The sequence below is a fragment of the Octopus bimaculoides genome, chromosome 14, assembly GCF_046866305.1.
Source record: "Octopus bimaculoides isolate indiv1 chromosome 14, ASM4686630v1, whole genome shotgun sequence".
NCBI classification, from domain to species: Eukaryota; Metazoa; Mollusca; class Cephalopoda; order Octopoda; family Octopodidae; genus Octopus; species Octopus bimaculoides.
This window is the reverse complement of record NC_142941.1, coordinates 35,816,017-35,826,149: the sequence shown is the minus strand read 5'-3', so window position 1 is coordinate 35,826,149 and position 10,133 is coordinate 35,816,017. Positions and strand designations below refer to the sequence as shown.

General features: G+C 35.5%; 1 protein-coding gene across 1 annotated transcript in view; it reads left to right on the top strand.

Annotated features, from left to right (window-relative positions):
• The first annotated feature begins 857 nt into the window (after positions 1-857).
• The window catches only part of LOC106883333 (protocadherin beta-9), a 311,641-nt gene continuing 302,365 nt past the window's right edge, over positions 858-10,133 (top strand). Inside the window, exon 1 of the mRNA XM_089362699.1 lies at positions 858-956. The gene's annotated coding sequence lies outside the window, so the exon portion shown is untranslated. The remainder of the gene's footprint in view (positions 957-10,133) is intronic.

Sequence of the window (10,133 nt, the reverse complement as noted above, 5' to 3'; positions counted from 1 at the left end):
TACCAGCACCAACACCATAACACATTTTTCATAAGTCCAGAGGTGAGTAGGAAAAAACCCCAGAAGTGATTGGCAGAGGATACTACCACAAGTCCTCAGCTTTGGCCTTGCACACAGGCAACCATAGGATGATAATCATTTCCCACAATCTGACTCTGTGCAGTTGTGTCTTGATGAAACTTCTAGTGAAACAATGAGAGTGTCTATTAATACAGTATTGATGTGGCTCTTTAATTAGTTCAAAGCTGTATTGAGCATATTGATACGTTCCTTACAGTAGTCCTCCTCACTACTGATGCAGCTCTTAACACTTAACATGCTGCTGAAAGAGTTATTATTCAAACAAACAAAACAGTTTTACAATTCACCTGCCTCCTCATCACCAAGCCTTTTTTACAAATGATGGACATATGAAAACTGTCTTTATGGATTGATAATTTCGACAAAAGAAAACAACCATCTTCAAACTGAATATTTTTCTTAAATAAATTCAACAAGAGACTTCAGATTGGACATTCCTTGCATAAATGAAACAACTCACATCTTTAAATTCTAATGAACCCTTTGAAAATTGTTAGAAAGAGAGAGGAGAGAGAAATAAAAACAAAAAAAAAAAACAAGAAATGTTAAGAAGAACTAAAATAAAATAAAAGATATTTACTTTTTAAAAAGGGGTTTGATCAAATATAATTACAGTACTCATTTATTCTGACATTTCGCTTCATTTTGAGAGAAAGGTTTATTTAGAAAAATAAAATATACAAATAAAATAGATAAAAAAAAAATAACATTAACAACATTAAAAAGTTAATGAAAATGGTCTATTAGTAAAAAAAAAAATAAAAAGTAAATAATATATATTCTTCTTTTAATGTAGGAAATTACAAAGTAAAACCACCTTCCATTCCCCCCTGTTCTTCTCTAATTGATGAAAATACTTCAAAATCGATATCATTGTGAGTATAAATTAATCCATCAAATTAAAACCCTTATTTTTCATCTGTTCTTATTGCATGTTTCTTTTATGATTTTCTTATTTTATTTTTTATTTATATATTTGTTATTTTTGTTGTTGTTGTTGCACCTTTGAATACGTTTCTTCTCATTTCTGATAATGTTTTATTAATTTGTTTCTTTATACTTTTTTTATAGTATGTATTATATTTATTTCTTTTTAATTAATTTTTATTTATATGTATGTATAGGCATAGTTTTTATTTTATTTTTTATTTTGGTGTGCTTACTGTTAGGTAGTGACGACCATGATTAATTGTGACCTTATGACGAGGAAATAATTAGAAATGCACTTCACAAGAACCTTCTGGAACAAAGCATTTTTTTTACTTTTCTTTTTTTTTTTTGCTTTACCACCACTTCCACCTTTTTTCTCCACACACCTTTTCCATTTCTTTTGTCACAGTTTTAACGATCCATCAAAGAATTAGTTTGGTATAAATAAAATAAAAATAAATATCAGTGAAAAAAAAAACAAAAATGCTTCATAGTAGCTGCTTTACCATTATTAGAAGAGAAAAAGAAGAAAAATGCTATATTACATTGCTGTTATTTATTTGGTGCTGTTTGCTGTTTATTTCCTGTTTCTCTCCTATTTCCTTAGTCATCAACATGTGTACATGTTCTCATGTAGCACAGCTGTACAACCAATGGGATTTTTTTTAAAGAAAACATTAATTAAAAAACAAAAAGTTAGTATCATGCTTACATTGTTTCCTAAGATCTCTGTATCTTAGTCACTTGACCAAATCTCTCTCTCTCTCTCTCTCTCTCTCTCTCTCTCTCTCTCTCTCTCTCTCTCTCTCTCTCTATATATATATATATATATATATATATATATATATATATATATATTTATATACACACACACACACATACATACAATATATATATATATATATATATATATATATATATATATATATATATATCAATTGGTTTGGATCATGTGGATTGCTGTTATTACCTCAGTAGCTTCCAGCATGTGATTGGCTTGCAGTCTACATCGAGAGAACATTGACTGATAAATTAATCATTTAATTAGTAAACTAATATTACTCCTATATCGTCATCCTATTTGTAAAATTAAGAGCAATTATTTAAAGATAACAGGCACTCCACAGCTCCAATCTCAAGTCACCTAAAGTATGCAGTAAATAATTGCAGTAAAAGAAGAGTTGACAATAACAGTGCTGCCCAAGCTACATATGTTTCAGTAGCCTGGCATTTTATTCAATATTTATGCATTACATCATGCAAACACACACACACACATGCATGCACACACTCACACACACACACACACACACACACACACACACACACACACACACACACACAGACATACACATACTGGCATTCTGTCAGCTATGACAATGAGGATCCCAGTTGATCCAATCAATGGAACAGACTGCTCATGAAATTAATATGCATGTGGCTGAGCACTCCACAAGCACATGTGCCCTTAGCATAGTTCCCAAGGAGATTCAGCATGACACAGTGTGTGATAAGGTTGACCCTTTGAAATAGAGGCACTACTCATTTTTGCCAGCTAAGTGGACTGGAGCAACATGAAATAAAGAGTCTTCCTCAAGGGCATTGCCGGGAACTAAACTCATGAACAACGCATTGCCAGGATTTGAACTCATGACTGTGTGATTGTGACCTGAATGCCCTAACCACTAAGTCTTTACATATACACATACATATACATACATCTTATAAATTATGCTACTATGTACAGAATATGGTGTTTCTCTGAGAAGAATAAACTGAGTTTAATCTTATGTCAGATCACACAATACATTAAGTGTTCTTTCATGATCGATGTACTGATTAACTGGAAGCTTTAATGGAAGACACTCACCCAAGGTGTCATTCAGTGAGACTGAACCCAAGATTCATGTGACCTGGAAGTTAACGTCTTAAACCACACTTCCATGTCTTTACTTGTTTAAATAAACATGGTTTTCTCTTGCTATGAGTATTGTATTGTATTGCACACTGTGACTAACTGGAGTACCAAGATTTCAGGCGTTTTTTTCTTTAGTCCTGGTTCAAATTCAATAAACCTGAGTAATATTGTATGAGTAAGAGCACTCTCACTCCTTCTTTCTCTATTTCCATGCCCTCCCTCTCTCCCCGTTTTGCTCTCCCTCTCTCCCCTCTTGCTCTCCATCTCTCCCCTCTTGCTCCCCCTCTCTCCTCCTCTCTCTTTCTCTCCTCTCTCTTTCTCTCCTCTCTCTTTCTCTCCTCTTTCTTTCTCTCCTCTCTCTTTCTCTCCTCTCTCTTTCTCTCCTCTCTCTTTCTCTCCTCTCTCCTTTCACTTTCTCTTTATCTCTCCTCCATCTCCTTCACTCTCACTCCCTTCTCTTTCTCTCTGTCTCCTCCCTCACCTTCACTCTCACTCCCTTCTCTTTCTCTTCTCTCTCTATTTCACTCTCTCTCTCTCTCTCCACATTCTCTCTCTTTCACTCTCTTCCATCTCCCTTCTTTCCCTTCTCACCCCTAATGCTTTGAAGGCTTAGTCTCAGAAGCCGGCAATTTCCCTCTTAACATTTATCTCCCTTTTAATGCTGTGGAATCGGCATCTGTATTCATACATACATGTAAGTATCAACTACAATGTTGCTTTAGTCATCATTTTGTTTTTCTTCTGACATTGGATCCCTATCACCTATTAGTCAGGTCTTGTGAAGAACCCCTTTCCCTGCCTCAAAAGTAAGGGTGCTACCGGTAGCTGGGATTTGGACTCAGAATATAAAAAACCAGATCAGGTGCCCCCAAGTGATCTTATCCTAGTCTAGGAATTCTATCAATCCATTGCCAAGGAGTGGTGCGTCATTTATTGACTCTGAGTGAATGAAAGGTAAAGTTGACCTTGGGAGAATTTAAACTCGGAGTGCAAGGAATCAGAATGGGATGAGACAATTTAGTGCAGCTGCTTGTATGCTGATGATTTGTTACTGCTGAATGGACATTCCACCTGTTTGGGTGACAGTAGATTTTGGCACTGGAAGCAAATACACTCACACTCACACACAGAAAAATATCTGCATACAGAGTGATAGAGTGAGAAGGAAAGAGAAAGAGAGAGGGCAACATTATGTATACATAGAAACATAACTAGATACCTACACACAAACAGAGAGAGAGAGAGAGAAAGAGAGGAGATAAGAATGAGAGAAATATTGGCTTCAAATTTTGGCTCAAGGCAAGCAAATTTGTGTGAGTGGGTAAGTCAATTATTTTGATCTAAGGGCTGGACTGGTACTTATCTTAATGATCCCAAAGGGATGAAAGGCAAAGTTAACCTTGGCAGAACTTGAACTCAGAATGCATAGATGGATGAAATGCTGATAATCATTTTGCCAGGCATGCTAACTTTTCTGCCAACTCACTACCTTCAGAATAAGAGAAATGTTAAAATGTCATATGCCAAATAAGCTAGTATTAAATGAGGGACACCAAATAGGTGGTGCCAAATTGACTGTGCTGGAACTTCTCAGAGTGTATATGGCAAGGTATCAGGACAAAACCCAACCGAGGACAAAGTCCTCCCGAAAATGTTCACTTTCCTAAAATATTTTTATTGTAAAGAAAGACCAATATCCTGGGGGATATTGACTGCATTTTGTCTGGTGGGGATTGGTCCTTGTACCATATGGCAAAGTATCCTATTTGACACTTTCATGACAGTCAGTTCTTTCCACTATTCAGAAGAAAGCAATGTTATAAGTGATGTAGGAATCTGTGGATGGTAGATAGCCAAAGAACTAACTGAAATTAACCTGTTGTATATAGATGCGAATGTGTCTATGTATGTGTGTGTGTTTGATTGCCTGTGTTTATATTTACACTGTATTAAGTCGATTACATCGACCCCAGTGCGTAACTGGTAGTTTATTTATCAACCCTGAAAGGATGAAAGGCAAAGTCAACCTCGGCGGAATTTGAACTCAGAACGTAACGGCAGACAAATTACCACTAAGCATTTTGCCCGGCGTGCTAACGTTTCTGCCAGCTCGCCTAGGAAGTGAGCTTCTTACCACACAGCCACATATGTATGTATGTGTGTGTGTATGTGTATATATATATATATATACTTGCATGAGTTGTTTAAGAGATCATAAATCAGAGCAAATATGCACTTGTATATCTGTATATCTGTCAACAGAGTATGTATGGTATTATATATCCATCACAGCTGATCTTACCAATCAGTTTCATGCAAGGGAGTTCCCTTCCATATTGGCTAACTCTGATGAGCGTATGGTTATATAATTGGATTGTTACCTTACACTCTGTTGTATTCCTTGTGCAAAACCAATTTACAAGATTAGCCATAATGGATATAATACTATACATTTCGGATAATATATATATATATATATATATATATACTTATATGCATACTTATATGCATGTATGTGTGTGTGTTTGTATGTGTCTTTGTCTTGTTATCTTGTGATGGTTGTAAACAAGTGTCACTGTCATATAGGTGATGCTGTTTATTCACAGTCTTCTGTGAAAAACATATCTAGCTTTGGGGAAATTTTACATTCTTGGAAATAGAGGTAGGGAGTAGGGTGGCAATGGAAAAGGCATCCAACCGGAGAAGATCTGCCTTGACAAAATTCCACCCAACCCATGCAAGCAAGAAACATGGACATTAAAACGATGATGATGATGATGTGTGTACTAAAGAATGGAATAAATGCATAAAAAAATAGAAACAAAAAAAACCCCATTGAAACAAAAAAAAAAAAAAGAAAAATGGCGTACTTAAACAAAAGATTACTCCCTTTTTATCATTTCGTTAATGACCAAAACAGAATCTTCACAAAAGAGGAATGCAAAAAAAAAATAGAAACAAATATAATAAAAAATAAAAATGAAAATAGAATGAATAAAAGTAAAATAAAATAAAATGAGGAAGTTTTCTCTCTATCATTTGTTCTATATTTTTGTTTTGTTTTGTTTGTTCTTAACGGTAAGGTCAGTTTGTATATTTAGCCAGAGGTTGAAATGACCTTCTATATATTGACTTTCTTCTCTCTAGTGAATAGATTCTTTATTTACCACACATTTTTGGTTTTTATCTTTTATTGTTATTATTATTATTATCATTATCATCATCATTATCATCATCTCTACCGAGATTTGAGATTTCTATATTAAAGACTTATTTCTTCCCCAACATGACCATCACAGCCCAACCCCACCCAAACCAAACTAAATGAGCCTTTTGCTTTTCTTTTTTTTTCATTATTATTATGATTTTTTTTTTTTGTTTATTCTCTCTCTGGATCAATAACGAGATAAATGTAGCACTTGCCAGTGCCAGCCATGTCATTGAGAACAGTTCCTCGGAGGAAGAGGAGGAGAAGAAACCTTTTGCTGTTTTCGGAAGAAGAATTAAAAAGACAAACGAAAAACAAAAATATTTGTGAATGTTGCCATTAATAGCAATCCCTCCTATTGTTATCCAAGACATTTGAAGAGTTTCTATTGTCATATTACAGGATATTTGTATTATATTGTAAGACAGAAAGGAACAAATAGAACCGGTAAAATTAGATAAAAACTAGAGTACTTGTCTGTCTGAAGATATTTGACTTTTGGAGTACAAAAAAAAAAAAAAAAAAAAAATTATCATGATCATGATCATCATCAGCATCATCTTTGCTGTCGTTGTCATCATTCGCCTCTTTCTCATCATCATCATCGACATCATCATTGTAACAATCTTCATCATCATCATCATCATCATCATCATCATCATCATCATCACGAGCATCATTGTAACAATCACCATCACTATCATCATCATCACTATCTTTGTTGTCGTCATCATCCTCTACTTCATCATCATCATCATCATTGTTATCACCATGATCATCATCACTATCTTTCTCATTATTGTCAGTATCCTCTTTAATAATCCTTTCTACTATAGGCACAAAGCCTGAAATTTCAGGGGAGCGGATAGTCTATTACATTGACCCCAGTCCTTCACTGGTACTTTTTTCATCAACCCCAAATTATCCTCTTTATCAATAACATTGACATCTTTGATATTATCATCATGATCATTAGCAGTATCTTTGTCATCAGTAACATCACCTTCATTATCGTTTGTCATCATCATCATCATTCTCTTCACATCATTGTTTTCGTCATCGTTATTGTCAACATCATTATTTTTATCATCAACTTCATCAGCCTCAGCAACATTTCCATCTTTATCATCTTAACCCACAAACTTGCTGTGTCCTCTCTCTGCCTTTTTTCTCTATTTCATAATGGCCCCTATTCCTTGGAGCAGGCTGACCATGTATCTTTTTGCCTCTCAGTCACCTCCAATCTAATCAACCCTCCACTTATCACTCATCACTCTTGTTGCTTCCACCCACACTGGCCTTCCCCAGAACACCTTCATTCTCTGGAATCTTCCCCTCACACATGTCTTTCCTGCTTGTGTTAATCTGCAAGAGTTTATATGAAATGTTAATGGTATCATGGTTACTGATCTTGGAGGGCCCAGAAGGGTTTAAGCTAGAGACCCTTCACTTTCAGCAAAGAGAAAAAAAGACCATCATCATCACAACCAGTAACTATCATCACCACCACCAGTATTATCATGGCCTTCATCATTATCAGCATTACATTATCATCATCATCCACCATTATCATTTATAATTTTTCTATGCTAAAGAGTTGAACTGTCTGTCTCTTTGTGTCTGTGTGTTCTACGTATGTATATTGGTGAAAGATACTATACTTTTTTCTTTTGTTTTTAACTTGTTTCAGTCATTTGGTTGTGGCCATGCTGGAGCACTACCTTTAATTGAAGAAACTGATCCCAGGACTTATTCTTTGTAAGCCTAGTACTTATTCTACTGGTTTCTTTTGCCAAACCACTAAGTTATGGGTATGTAAACACACTAACATCAGTTGTCAAGCAGTGGTGGGGTGACAGAGACAGACATACAAACACACACACACACACACACACATACAACAGGCTTCTTTCAGTTTCCGTCTACCAAATTCACTCACAAGGCTTTGGTCGGTCCAAGGCTATAGTAGAAGACACTTGCCCAAGGTGCCACACAGTAGGACTGAACCCTGAATCATGTGGTTGGGAAGCAAGCTTCTTACCACACAGCCATGCCTGCACCTGTATCACCGAGAGAAAATTTTTATAAGGAAAGCTCTTCAGAATATTTGTTCTGCACTTAATTAAAGATACTCCCTTGTCACCCTTGCTACCAAAAAAAAAAAAAAAAGGAAGGAACCAATGATTGGCCTATTTGGAATCCTGTACCCAATGATACAATAGTTCACCTATTGCTATTCAAAATAAGTAGATTAATGAAATTAATTACTAAGTTAACACCTCTGAGTGTCTTAACTTGCATGATCAAATTCAAGAGCAAGCTATTAACTTGTTCACTCCTCTTCTACTAAGTTGGAGTCTTTAGCTCAGTGTCAAAATGTAACTTCATTGTGTGTTTTCTATAAGGATCTCCATGATCATTACTCTGATGAACATTTAAGCCTAGTATTCTCTTGCTGTGTTAACAACAAACACGGTGAGGACAAATATCCGTCAAATGTAAATAATGTATAGTAAGTATCCTCTTGTATTTAAACCTTTAACCCTTTAGTACTTAAACCAGCCATATCCGGCCCAAATATTTTTCCTGTTTTATATTCAAACTAGTCAGATTCAGCCTCTCTTTCTACCCAACAATGTCATTCTGAAAATAAGCTATCGTGTCAATGAAATCTGAAAGTTATGATATTATACTTGAGTAATTCAAGAATAATATCATAACAAGCATTACATTTGAATATACAAGCATTACATTTGAATATGTAAGCATTACATTTGAATATATAAGCATTACATTTGAATATATAAGCATTACATTTGAATATATAAGCATTACATTTGAATATATAAGCATTACATTTGAATATATAAGCATTACATTTGAATATATAAGCATTACATTTGAATATATAAGCATTACATTTGACAGAATAATCTGAATGCTAAACATGTCATATACTTCTCTCCCAAAGATTATTGTTTCTGTGTGGAACTTCCTGTTACCCATAAAACTTTTTATTCTTATAACTTCTTTCCTCAAACTGCTGCTCTTTAGAACTCACTCCCATCGTCTTGCTTTCTTTTGGACTGTGATATTCACTCCCTTCAGTTTTCTGTCAATCATCATCATCATCATCATCATATAGTGCCTGCTTTCCATGCTGGTATGGATTAGATGGTTTGACTGAAACCTCATACACTGGGGAACTGCACCAGATTCCAGTCTGATTTGGCACGGTTTTTATAGCCGGATGCCCTTCCTACGTCAACTACTCCAAGAATATAATGGTAGCTTTTTATGACACCAGCATCAGTCACAACTATGATTTCATTTGGCTTCATGAGTTTTCTCAAGTATGGCACATTGCCAAAAGTCTCGGTCACTTATCACCTCTGTGAGGCCCAATGTTCAAAGGATACTTTTTATGTGCCACTGGCATGGGGCCCTGTTACATGACACCAACAGGCTCCTTCCTTTTTCTTCTATGCTACATTGGCCTCAAGCCTCTTTTGGGACCAAATCGTATAAAAAAGAAAAAATATCCAGGGTCCAGATTGGAAAATAAAGTTGAGTTTAAGGATTGCATTATAAGATCTAATTCTAAAATCGCTTACCGTTACTGTTTTCAGGGCCATACAAGGACTTCAATTCAGATCTACTTGTTCATGATTTTTTATGCCATCAAATTGGCAGAACCTTTAGACTGTTGGATAGAAAACTTCAGAGTAGTTGTTCTAATTCTCTGCATTTAGTGTTCAAATCCCACTGAAATCAACTTTACCATGCATCTTCTTGGGTCTCTACAGTTTCTGTCTACCAAATCCACTCACAAGGCTTTGGTCGGTCCAAAGTGGCACATAAAAAGAATCCTTTGAACATTGGGCCTCACGGAGGTGATGAGTGACTGAGACTTTTGGCAATATGCCGTACTTGAGAAGACTCATCAAGCTAAATGAAATCGTAGAGGGCAGTGGATTGGCAGAGTTGTTAGTGGGT